Consider the following 13914-nt stretch of genomic DNA (forward strand, 5'->3'; position numbering starts at 1 on the left):
ATTCCCTAAAAATATAGCTTTTATAAGCATAGAGAATTACTATATTTTAACCTTTTTTTTTTAAAAGCAAGCACATGCAAAACAAAAGGCAAAGAAAATTAGAGTTCCCCAAACAATTAAAATGAACATGACCACATATGTTGTACTTTCTGCTGTTAAACTTTCTGATAGCAAATAAATACATTTGTTAGTTATGATTCTTTAACTTCTAATGGGAGAAGGATAATAGGAGAAATGTTCTGTAAACCTTGTAAGAAAAGGGAATCCTTTACATCTTAAGGAATAATAGACAGCTGGTACTCAAAAAAGTTTTTTTAATTACTGGTGGTATTTTTAAAAAGTTGATTGACTACACATCTCCTTTAGGTGTATGTATAAATGGAATTCAGGTTTGCAAGTGACTAGATAAGATTTTAGAAACTTGACAGCGTTACATGTTTTATTAATCATTGTAAGTATAACATGATCACAACAAAGTCTAGAAAATAAGGAGCTCAATAGATGTAAATGGCATGTCTTTGAATTACAGTTTCTACCCATTTTATCAGTGTACTCTGGAAGTGGTGGGCTGTTAATTTTTTTAGACTCCTCAATTCCTTGGTGACATTTAAATCAAGAAAACTCTTTTTCCTTTTTGTTTGGGGGTGGGGGGAACTGATCTAAATTCAGATATCAAAGTATGGCCCAATATCCTACCCAAACCAAACATTTCTTATGTAATTTTGCCTTTTCTTCAACCTGCCCACCAGCTAGCACAAAACTGACAGGTACATAATGATATTTAACAGATTTTTGCTAAGTAAATAGTGGTACATTTAAAACTGTGTATGTGGACAATGTAAATGATATAAATCAACTAACCTGCAGACTCTTGAAGGTTTCCTTCTTGTACGGGGCTTATGCAAGGTTTGCATATAAACGCGAATGGTAATCATTCTCTAAATAAATTGAAATTAAATAACTTTGACGAGAATACATTAGTAAGTCTAAGATGATCCATTCTGATTTTAGATAGAGATCTTCCTTATTTTGACCAATATCTTCCTGAATTGTCTATTCTTTGGTGTGATTTTTTTCTGAGGCTTTGCAAAGCTTTGAGGATAAATTTAATCCCTATTCCACATGAAAGTTATTCAACTATTTGAAAAATGGCTATCATTTTTCCCTAAGTCTACTCTTTTTTCAGTCGAACATTCCTTTAATCATTCTAATATGAGATGGCTTTTAAGGTTTCTCACCATATTGGACAGATTCCAGTTTGTCCATGTCTCTTCTAAATGTGACATCAGAACCGAATGCATTACTTGAGACATCGTCTAATTATGCAAAGTACATGGATATTGATGCCTGCCTTGTTCTGCCTTCTATTTCTAATAATTTAGAATTTTATGAAGGCAGGAAATGCATTCTGAGGAGGGGTTGGCATCATTATCACACTCTTAGTCATTGAATTTTTAAAAAATGAAAAAGTTTAAATATTTTCATACCGAATTCTTTCCATTCCAGCCTCTTGGGACGTGTTCTTACTGTCGTTGAACTTTGGATGGAAATAGAAGACTTTATATCCATCCATACTAGAGCTCACATTTGGTACCAGCCATTGTTCTAATTCCTTGAGGCATTTTTGAATCCCGATTTTGCTACCTGATGTCTTAGTTACTATATTTTATGTTGTGTCATTTTTGGAAAGACATCTGCGTGGCTACTATGGGTCAGGCACTATGTCAGGCAGTGATGATACCAAAGGCAAGGAGACATGGTCACTTTCCTGAGAAAGCTCACAGCAAAACAAGGACACTGACAATATAATTATTATGCCTTCCATGTTTTTTTTGAAATCACTAGCAAAAAAAAAATGATAGTACAATTCTCAGAGATCTCTCTTCAGATTGACAACACTCAATCACCCTTAGCTCATGAGAATAAAATGTTAACACCTACCATTTTTATTGAGCACTTGTGTAAGGATAGGTAAAAAGCACTTCATGTACATTATATCATTTAAAAAGCACAGCATCTTTAGGATGTAGATAGCTTTAATCTCTCACTACAGTTGAGAAGATTCAGGCTCAAAAAGTTTATGCAACTTGCACAAATTGACATAGCTGGTAAATTGCAGGGCTTTACTTTGAATTGCCGAGGTTCCGTGACTGCAAATTTCATTCTTCATCACTCTTAAAGAGGTAATTCTGTCATTCTTGGAAACTTTCTAACTATACTACAAACTAATCTAACGTATCTTCTAAGAATGCATGAGAATTTTGATTAAAGGACTTGCCAAAATTCAGTTATACTTTTTTTTTCTTAAAAGTAAAAGTAATAGGGGCGCCTGGGTGGCTCAGTGGGTTAAAGCCTCTGCCTTCAGCTCGGGTCATGATCCCAGGGTCCTGGGATCAAGCTCCACATCCGGCTCTCTGCTCAGCGGAAAGCCTGCTTCCCCCTCTCTCTCTGCCTGCTTCTCTGCCTACTTGTGATCCCTCTTTCTCTCAAATAAATAAATAAAATCTTAAAAAAAAAAAAAGAGTAAAAGTAATATATTTTACCCGGAGCTATTTTGTTCTTAATGAACCCATATTGATTTTTTAAAAATATTTTATTTTTTTAAGATTTTTATTTGTTTGACAGAGAGAGAGCACAAGCAGGAGGAGTGGCAGGTAGAGGGAGAAGGAAAAGCAGACTTGATCCCAGGACCCTGAGATCATGACCTTAGCAGTAGGCAGATGTCCAACTGACTGGGCCAATCAGGTACACTAAACCCATATTAATTCTTAATAGTCACTGACATTGTCTCAAAATGCTCACTTTTACTTTAATAATTTTGTCCAAATTTTGCTATAGAGTGATGTCGAACTCACTGGTTTGCAGTTCACAGAATCAATCTTTCCTTTCTAATAAAATCAGATCAGTACAGACTCATCTTCAGTTTTCTTGATTCTTCCCTATTCTCCATGATACCTCGGAAATAATTGGTAGAGGTTCTATGAACACATCTGAAATTCTTTCTTTCCTGAGCACACCAGAACGTATTTATGTAGCTATGTGCTTCACCTTCTTGGGGTTCGTTTCCTGAAAGTGAGCTCTTGAAAGTGAAGACTGAATTGTTCTGCACCAAGTTTTATATGTCGAACACACTTTTAAATATTTGTTGGGAAAAAATTGACATAGTGGAGAGGGAAAAAAGCTCTACAATCTTGTTTTATATAAAAGAAAAAAGACCCCTATATTTTGCCTTCTTGGGAGGAGCAACATTAATATCACACATAAATGGTTCTTTTGTTAAGGGGAAAAAAAAAACCAACTAGAGAAATCTGTATGAGATATTCAAGTTAAGAAAGTCAAGGTCCTTTTGGACATAGCCTGATGGGCAACATTAGCTAACAGGAGGGCTAAATTTCCCTATAATAAATGATGAACAATTTGTCAGTCTGGGAAATGGGACTTGGACATGGGCAGAAGGGAAGAGATATGAAAGTGTAGTGGTGTGAAGGGCTTCCCAAGACCATGGCAGAAAGGCCAGAACACAACAGAAGAACACAGACAGGGAGGAATTCTGAAGCTGCTTACACGCAAATCTCAAAACATGGCTGTGCTGGCCCAAGAGGGGACTCAGAAATGGTAATAGAGGACAGAATCCTTTTCTTCACGACAAGGGATGATCCCAATTTTATAAAGTGAAAAAATACCTTTGAAAGAGGAAAGACCTTCTCTGGGGTAACATTAATTATTCTAGTTTGAGTGGATATTAGAAAATAATAAAGCTCTTATATTCTATAATAGTATTGATATAATTTTCCCTAATTGTACTTTTATTACACTGTATTTTGAAAAGTTGCATTAATTCTTTCATGGAGTAGTATATATTTTTATTACATAGAAAAGTCCAAGATTATTTCTGGTATGTAAGCAGAGAATGAAAGGAAGGTATGTCATCCAGAGAATATCAAGTCCTCTGATACGAAAGGCTCTTAAAAATATTATTTTACTCTAGCTAGAAAAGACTAAAGCATCATTATAATATGAATTTCACAGAAATAACCAAAAAACTGTCAGGAAGAAAAAGGCTTTTTAAGACCATTTTCCTCCAGAAGATCAGTGTATGTGTGTGCATACACATATAATATTATTATCAATATTCCTAAAATATTCTTAATAAAATCAATGTTTAATAATAAAACTAATTCTGATGAGGAGTATCAATAATTTATATATTATATTATTAAAAGAGATATGTGTATATATATGTGTAGGTGTGTGGCAAAGAAAGATTCACAATTTTTAATCAGCTCGAAAGTAAAAATTTATTGCTGAGAATGTTTCTCTTTGGTAATATGCAGTATTGGAAGCATCAGCACAGTAGTATTATGCTAATGCATTACAGCTGGAAGATGAACCTCGCTGAAAAATTCAAGAAACTGAATACTGAACAGTTAGTTGCAGAAGGGCAATTATGAGACCTGGTCTGGTTTCATTACCCAAGATGAGTGAGAATAAAATGCAAAACTGAAACATAAATGATGCAAAACATATTAGGTATTAGATTTCTTTTTAGTTTTAATTATCTAAGTTTTCATTAATAAGTGCTTTGAAATATATGATCTTTTCTTTGATGCTGCCTGTTTCAAAGCAACATATTATATGGGTTTCTACTGCATTATATTATAATAATTCTAATAGCTAACTTTTTTCTTACTATGTGCCAGGTATTGTGCTAAACACTTCATGTACGTTATCTTTTTTATTGCTGCAATTTATGAAGTAGATAATAGTATCATCTCCTTTTAAAAGCAGGAGCAACTGAAACACAGAGAAGTTAAGCAACTTGTCCAAGGTCACATTGTTAGCAAATAATTGAGCCAGGACAAAACTCATGTAGAATGTGGGGACTGTACACTGCTCATTTATTTTGCATCTACTGTGTGCTATCTTTACGTACCTGCTATGTTCTTAAGTGTTTTCATATGCTGTATACCCTCAGGAAGGAAAAAAATCATCATTCTAAGTTATTTTGTAATGCTAACCAGTTCTTAATATCCTATTCAAGGGATGCCTTAGTGGTTAAGCATTTGCCCTCTGCTCAGGTGATGATCCCAGGGTCCTGGGATTGAGTCCCGCATAGGACTCCTTGCTCAGCTGGGAGCCTGCTTTTCCCTCTGCCTGCTGCTCCCCTTCTTGTACTCTCTCTCTTTCTCTGACAAATAAATAAATAAAATCTTAAAAAATATATCCTATTCAAAGTGAATGTAAAATATACTTTATCTGTTAAGGCTAGCTCAAGTGTCAAGTTATTTATGGATTTTGTTGATTTCATAGAGCAGAGCTGACTGCTGTCTCCCTTGAATCCAGTGCCCTGTTCAGATGCCTTTATACACCCAAAATATCCATGGCTCTTATTTATTTACATATCTACTTATCTGAGGGGCCTACCTTGGTGTTGAAATGCAATAGCTGTTAACAAACATTTGTGTAATGAATCAACAACTGGGGTAGCCCTTATCTTTTCTGCATCATTTTTTTGACACATAATTTTCCCTGTCAGGCACCAATTTGTCTCCTGCTGGGGGAAAGCAGAGTACTGCCTTCTCTACACTTTGAATTAATGTTTTTCCTGTTGACTAAACTAAAGTGGTAAGGAAACATGAGTTTCTCTGCTCAAACTAGTAGTACTCTTGATAAATATATGAAAAAAACTGAATCAACAAGCTTTGTGTTGGACTACCCCAAAGAGAAGTTGCCTAAAATTTGACTATTGTGCCTGTGATAGATGAGGCTCAATATTATTCTTCCCAAAAGTCTTTATTATTAAGCAAAGTGACCCATAGTTGAAACAGAGAAGGAAACTATAATGTTTTCACCCCAACAGAGACCCGGGAAGAAGAGAAAGTCAAGTGCAGACTAGTGCATTGGCATGATACTACTCTTTGCTTGTTTTTATCCACTCATCTGACATTTATTGAATAGATGAGAGGATGAATAAATGACAGGAAGAGGGGTGGGATGCTGTAGGCGGGCTCTGAGATGGCTGCAGAGAGCAGGAGACCTCTGAGTGGAGCACTAGAATAAAATTTAGTTAAAAGGGGGGAGAATGACTGGGGTGCCTACGTGGCTCAGTGGGTTAAGTATCTGACTCTAGATTTCAGCTCAGGTCATGATGTCAGGGTCCTGAGATCGAGCCCCCAGTCAGACTCTGTGCTCAGTGGGGAGTCTGCTTTAGATTCTCTCTCTCTCTCTGACCCTCCCCTCCTCTAAAAATAAATAAATAAATAAATCTTAAAAAAAAAAAAAGAGGAGACAGTAGAAAGCAGGCAGTATGAAAAATATAAGGAAGAGCATCAACCACATGGGGACCCAGGCGCACAGGTCCTCTTGGGTAACTGTGAGAAGTTCAGTGGAGTAGAATTTTCTTGGAGTAGGGAAGAAAGTGTTAGCCACATGGTCCAGCAGGTTTTATGATTAAAAAATGTAGCAGGAGGGGCGCCTGGGTGGCTCAGTGGGTTAAAGCCTCTGCCTTCAGCTCAGGTCATGATCCCGGGGTTCTGGGATCGAGCCCCGCATCGGGCTCTCCTCTCAGCAGGGAGCCTGCTTCCTCCTCTCTCTCTGCCTACCTCTCTGCCTACTTGTGACCTCTCTCTCTGTCAAATAAAAAAATATATGTATCTTTAAAAAAAAAATAAAAAAAAAAGTAGCAGGAGACCTGTGCTGGAGGCCTACCTCTGTCAGGACTTCAAGAGCCGGACTTATAAAAGTCTTTTTACACTATGGGTGCAAAAAGCAAATGCCTAAAAAGGCCTAGTAAGTAACGGTTAATGAGTAGGGAGACTGGGAATAAGGCAATGGGAAGTAGTGTATTGAGTTGCCATGGGCCATGTGGTAGCCACTGGGAGCAGAGTTTCCAACTATCCCAGATAAGTCAGCTACCTAGTTTTGTCGTTGTTGTTTTGTGAAATCTCCAATTTTTAAAGTATGGACAACTAGTTTGAAGTTTTTAAAATATTATAGTGGCAAAAATAATTTATGCCTATTACCATTCTGTAGGTCCTGATGTAAGTTTTCTATTCTATGAAGTGAGTTGACAATACTTGCCCGATATTTCTCAAAAGAGTATTAGAAAGATCAAATCACCTTGTAGATAAAAACTTAGAGGGGCGCCTGGGTGGCTCAGTGGGTTAAGCCTCTGCCTTCAGCTCAGGTCATGATCTCAGGGTCCTGGGATGGAGCCCTGCATCGGGCTCTCTGCTCATCAGGGAGCCTGCTTCCTCCTGACTCTCTGCCTGCCTCTCTGCCTACTTGTGATCTCTCTCTCTCTGTCAAATAAATAAATAAAATCTTTAAAAAAAAAAAAACTTAGGAAATTATAATGTGCTGTAACAATTAAAATATCACTTATATTATTATCAATGCCAGCAATTCTCATTTTTGAAAAAGATTTTATTTATTTACTTGTCAGGGAGGGAGAGAGGGCACAAGCAGGGGGAGTGGCAGGCAGAGAGAGAACCAGGCTCCCCAATGAGCAGGGAGCCTGATGTGGGACTAAATCCCAGGACCCCGGGATTCTGACCTGAGCCAAAGGCAGACACTTAACCAACTGAGCCACCCAGGTGTCCCAACTGATTCTTATATTTTAAACAAGCCAATCTGTGTCTCACTTTACTCTATCCCATCTTTATTTTTATCTAACAGTAATCCAAAATGGAGCATGGCACACTAGAGCCTGACGTCAGAGGAATGAATCCAACACTGCTCACTGCTGAGCGAAGATGGGTTGGCATGTGTGTTATCCCACCTGATTCAAGTTAGTTGAGCATCGGCTCCTTTGGCTGGAGGGTGGGTAAAAACACTTTAAAAATGTATCAACAAATTCAATGACACTATAAATGGATATATATGTTTATATATATATGAAAGCCATTTTGTCTCAACCACATAACTCTGGATTATCAAGAGTCTAAAAAAGAAAATTGAGAGTAGATGTTACCCAAACATACTGGTATGAGCTATCAAAATAGACTCTGTTTCTAAATTATTATTCCTTTTCTACAAAGTAGAGATTCTCATGTACTTACAGAGATTTGGGACAAAGTTTCATTTATCCCTACCCAATTTGTAGGCTAAAAAAAATTAATAAGCGTGGCTGACACCAATAAATGCTAAAGACAGGGTCCTAGAACTAAAGATAACACTTAGATGCTGGCAAGGCTCCCCAGTTGAAGTTGCAGATTCCCTTTCTCTGACTTGAAGTCTTTAAACAGGATTTGTCTCATTTGTCTAGGATGATTTGAGTGTGGTCCTGCCAAACAGTGACCTTTCCAATTTTCTGTGCATGTCCTTGTGTTGGTTGAGGCCTGTACAATTTTCATAGAATGTATTCAGATTCTCTGTGGCATGTGTGCTCTTTTAAGAAACCAAAAATCTCATAAGCATCCCATAAATTTGACCCTGCTGCTGATTGGAACTTCTTCAGAAGCAGCACCAGAACAAGCAGGTCTTCTTTAAGTGTTTGTATAAAGACTTTATTTCAGCAGCTGTGGTCAAGGCTTCCACCACAGGCGGCACAATAAGGTTTAGATTAAAAACGGGAAATAACCCTCTTGAAGTAGAATCCTGAATGTACCTACCAGCAAGAGTGAAATGAATCACATGTTTCCTGGAGGTGACATTTTACTCTATGACTTAAGGAATCTCAGCAGGAAAAGTGTAGGTTTGCCTAGAGAGAAGTGTAGGAAATATTTACAAAGAAATGAAAAACCTAGAAATGAGGAAGGCAGCTTGCCAATTCTATGATTTTTAACTAGGAATGTTCAAAAACCGAGACCTCTGTCTAGATAGCCAAAACAACTTTTATAGTTTTCAGAAATAGGGCTGCAACTCCATTCCACCCTCTCCAACATCATCCCGGATTTCATGATGAATAGAAGTTGGGTACTGAATTTTACATTCTGAATGAGGCTAAAAGCAGAGTGAATAGTGAGAAGATCAAACCTACAGAATCTGCTCTTGGTAGTCTGGGTCATCACAAGATAGAATTGGCAGTACTCCATTCCTGCTTCCTGTCAACTTCTTTCCCTTTTTCTTTGTCTTCCTACTCCTGCGGTTATGTTGGAGTCAAAGAAAAATTAGGGACAGAGTGAGAAGAGCCTCAGATGTTGGGGAATGGAAGAAACAGCAACAAAGCCTGAGTTTCAGGTGTCCAGGAGAGCTAGATCTCATCCAGAGACAGGGTTTTATTGAGAAAATGGAAGGGCCTCTGTGTGTGAAATCTCCAGTAGCACTATCCTCAAGATAGTTGCAAAATCACCATCCAATGGAATTTTAGGCAATCTGCGAGATCAGATCAGTCAAAAATAGTTATTTAGACTCAATCTCCAACAAACTGGTTCCTCCTTGCCTTTTGATGACCTTTCCTCCCATTCCACTCATGGGAGCCACTTCTAAAGGTCCATTCCTCCCTTCTGTCACCCACACAGCCCCCTCTCCTGCCAAGTCTGCGGGTGGGTGGAATGGGATGGCAGAACAAACAGGTTTGGGTGTGGTATGGCTCTTGTCAAAGGGTCACAGTCATTTGTTTTTAACCTTTGTATGTATGTCTGAAAAGAAGGATGTACAGCATGTTTTGAAAATCTGAAGCCTCACATTATGTTTTCCCCTTTTACAAACAGATCAGTCAGTCAAGTTTCTTTTCCTAGTTTATGGTTTTTGCCACAGGTCTGGGACCCTAAAAAGAGAGACTGCCAGGTAGTTCTGAAATCTAGAAGTACCTTCGATATAATAGGTGCTTCACAAATATATGTTGAATAATGAAACACATCTAAAAATTTAATAGCCTCTTAGATGCTCATTTAGCATAGTTACAGGTTAAAGATAAGGGAAGAATGATGATATCCCGGGGGAGGGAACTAGGCAGACTTCTAGTGTGAGCTTAGGTCTAATTCAAACTGAGATACATTACATGAGGAAAGCTGACAAGCACTATATTTTAGTTAAAATCATTAGTCCAAGTCAGCTACTGTATTTCCTTTATGTTAAATAAATATTTATATTCACTTGAAAGCATTCTGCGTAAGGCAATGGGTCTTAAGATTTGGGGGGTTATAAATTCTTTTTGGGAATCCACGAAAAGCTATGGACTCTCTCCTGAGATAAAAACACACATTCAAAAAAATCTTTTAAAGAAATAAAACCACAAGAAACTTTGTTCCCAAGCACCCTGAAGCTCATTCATGGACAAACCTGTATCCCAGGTTAAGAACTTTTATAAATGCGAAACCCTTGAACGGTGACCTGCAAGGTTCAGAAGAGGGCTTTCAAGGAAAAAAGGAAAAAAAAAGTTTTATTTTACGGTTTAGAACAGTAGAGTCCTATACAACATAATCACAAATTCCATCCATTCCAAGAGACTGAACTGAAAGAAACAAATATGCACACAGAGCTGCCCCCTTTCTGGGAGGTAATGGAATTTTCATGCACACCCCACAGGGCAGAAGAATTCAAAGGTGCTTGTTTAAGCCAGAAGACCAGGAGACATGCAACAGTATTGTGGCCATATCACACCGTAGTCACATCCAAAGAGACACACAGTAGGTCCACTGTGCTCAAACACATTAAGCCAAGCGGAGATATGGTGGTCTGTGCCCTGGAAGTCTAACATGAGCTTAAGATATTTCTTTTTTATTTATTTATTTATTTGTCAGAGAGAGAGGAGAGCGAGCGAGCACAGGCAGACAGAATGGCAGGCAGAGGCAGAGGGAGAAGCAGGCTCCCCGCCAAGCAAGGAGCCCGATGTGGGACTCGATCCCAGGATGCTGGGATCATGACCTGAGCCGAAGGCAGCTGCTTAACCAACTGAGCCACCCAGGCGTCCCTTAAGATATTTCTTAAATTAAAAGAGAAATTACTGTCATTAATCACTCTCTGAATCCTTAAAATATTTTTTCCTTGGACCTAAAATTTAAGATGATTACCAGCCATTCCCTGAGATGCAAAGGAAGGGATTGTGGGGAGAAACTTACAAGAGAAAACAATCGGCATCTCAATGTCCTTTCTGATCCCTTGTCTCCCCTCTCCCCAGCAACTGCTTCCTTCCTCTAATAGTTTCCTCCTTGTAATGGCAGAAAGAAAAAACACTGAACTTCCTAACTGAGCCAACTTCAGATTGCCAAACTAGAATCTGGAAGGTTGCTTTTTGAGATGCTTTTGTAGCCAAACAGATGTATTTCTAAATTTTACTTCACTTCATTCACTGGCTTCTCCTCCACTATATTTAGGATTCAATGCTCATTTTCTTATCATTTTCCATTTCATTGCTTTTGTTTCACATTTGAGTAACTGTAGGTCAAACGTACTCCAGATCTTCTGTTAAAGACATGTTAAAATCAAATAGAAACTGTATGATTAACCACATGAATCATCGGTTTTTTAAAAACAGGAAAGTAAACAAGTGCTTGGTGAAGCCCCACCTGCTTTGCTGCTGTTGTGGTGCTGTGCCTATCATGAGGAAAACAATTCCCCCTTCTCAAGGCTGAACTAAAATTAGGCTCCACCTGCAAGATGTTAATGAAAACTTACACAGCTGCATTCCAGAAACAAGTTACCCAGATTGCTTTTGGAAAGCTCTGTGTAAAAGCAAACTTGTTAGCTCTTTGCCTAATTCCCAAAATGTAGTATTAATTTTAATGGCAATTATTAGCACAATAACCAACTGATAAGTAATCTCAAAATAGATCCAATATTATCAAATAGGAAATATACTGTAATTTTATCGCACATCCTGCCGGGTTTAACCCCTTACTCACAAATGCTAACTTCCTGTCTCCTTTTTGGCACTTGTGCTGAAACGGAAGACATGAGAAAAAGTGAAGTGACAGGAACGGTCTTCAGACAGTTCCATTTAGCATGGGGCTCCCCTTATCCACATGTGGCTAATGAGAAGAAGAATGCCCTTGATTCCTTTTGCAGATTCTCAAGCTTTCTTTGGAAGAGAAGCCTCAAATCAGAACCAAATCACATCAGACTCACAGTCACCCTTTTCTTGCAGATTTAAGATACAGTGGGCATTCATACATTCTCATCAGAGAAGGTGATCTCCCCATTCCATTTCCAGGTCAAGTCTTCACCACTCCATTCTATAGACCAAAGGACTCAGTTTTGATCCCCATTACTTTTCCAAATCATACCATAGTGCTTACCCTCAGAGAGAGAGAGAGAGAGAGAGAGATGTTACAGTTTAATTATTTACTAAACTGTGCGTGTGCAAAATTAAAGAAGCTGTCGTTTGGGGATGGAGGATCTCTGCCTTTTAAAAATCCCAGCCTTGAAAAAAAAAATTCCGCTTCATTTCCTTTACTTGCAATTTAGTCTTATCAAAGGATCAGGAAATGCCTACAGTTGTTCTGATTTGATCTATGTTCCCGATGTTGCATGTTATCCTATAGATTCTTAATATTTTCACAATTATACCTTCGTAAATGCTCTTTGGAACATGTTAAAAAATTGTTTCGAAGTCAAATAGGCCCAATTAGACCTCGAGCAGCAAATTCGGTTTCTGTCAGAGATTAAATAATGAAGAAAATAGCAATGCTAACAAGCAGGAGGCTGCCTTTCATTACCTTATCTGATTTCATTAGCCTAATTCACGCTTATTAATTATTGGTTGGATGAGATCATCAATGTAAGTATGCCAGCATCACGATGGTTGCATTTGGGGAATAGTCAGCCTTTTTCAGGACTTCTCCGTGGTCCTCAGATGATATTCCCATTTCATTTCCATTTCAGGCTGCTGCCCTATTCAATAAATGTATCTGAACCGCCTATGAAAGCAACACTGCCAGAATAAACATTTTGTTTACTACACAGCCCTGCTTGCAACTGTCAACAAAGAAATATAAAAGGAGATTTAAGTTTTCATTCCTAGATAGTGAACTCCTGTGTGTTTCTACAATACAGGTCATTACTGACTCGGCTGCCCCCCTGAGATTGAGCAATTCTCACGCACGTTGTGACAAAGGGCCCCGGGTCTGGCAGTGTGGGAATGGACTGGGCCACTTAGATAAGTTTCATTCACTGTAGGAGCCCAAGGGAATAGTGCATCAAGGCAGCCACACTGCTTCAGTTCATGGTGTAACTTTACACTATTTTCCCTTTAAGTCGCTACTAATCCCTTGGGTTTACATGTTTTGGGGGCTGCATCAGAGAAAAGCAGTGTGAAATTGCCTGAAAGCCTCCTTATAAATAAGACGTACGATATAGACCAGCTCTGTTGATGAAAAGACTGAGAGAAATGCCCTTGAGGGCCCCAGGAGCCATTTTACAAGGTTCCCACTGGATTTATTTTATTTTATTATATTTTTTTGTTTGTTTCGATCTGATGGGCAAGGAGAAATTACTAACTAGGTTAAAAATCTCACTGGCTCTGAATTCAGTTAGAAACAAGCCTAGCATTAACATAAATCCCGTCTACATATTTACTAACCAATACTGCTTGTTTAAACTTGATTTTGTCCTTGTAGAAGATATCTTACTCCTTTTGACAAAGAGAGGAAGGAGAAAGCAAACAAAGCAGGAAACTGGGATGTCACAGATGAGAACACTATCATAAGTTTCCAGGGGCTCTGGATTTGCTTCCTGAAGGATGCACAAAGCACCAGTGTAGGCCATGCTTCATCTTCTTAGGTCAAGTCTTTGAAGTGTTACTGTTCCATTTTAAAGATGAGGGAACTGAGGCCAGTAAATGACAAACCCATTCATTTAGCATGGGAATGTCTTACTTCAAAAATAATTATGCTTCTTCCCTTCCTGCCAATCAGAGAAGCTAGAGGAAGAGTCCCTACCAGCAAAGGGAACATGGAGAGACAATAGAAAAAACTCTTCCCTCATTGTTCCCTTGGGTTCTTCAGTATCATCAGTGCATCTCCCCTGTTCACT

At 38.4% G+C, this 13914-nt stretch overlaps 1 protein-coding gene across 1 annotated transcript in view; it reads right to left on the reverse strand.

Moving 5' to 3' along the window:
• The window catches only part of ADGRL2 (adhesion G protein-coupled receptor L2), a 388797-nt gene that overhangs the window by 288925 nt on the left and 85958 nt on the right, over window positions 1-13914 (reverse strand). The gene's annotated exons all lie outside the window — the stretch shown is intronic.

This window comes from Lutra lutra, chromosome 4 (genome assembly GCF_902655055.1).
Source record: "Lutra lutra chromosome 4, mLutLut1.2, whole genome shotgun sequence".
NCBI classification, from domain to species: domain Eukaryota; kingdom Metazoa; phylum Chordata; class Mammalia; order Carnivora; family Mustelidae; genus Lutra; species Lutra lutra.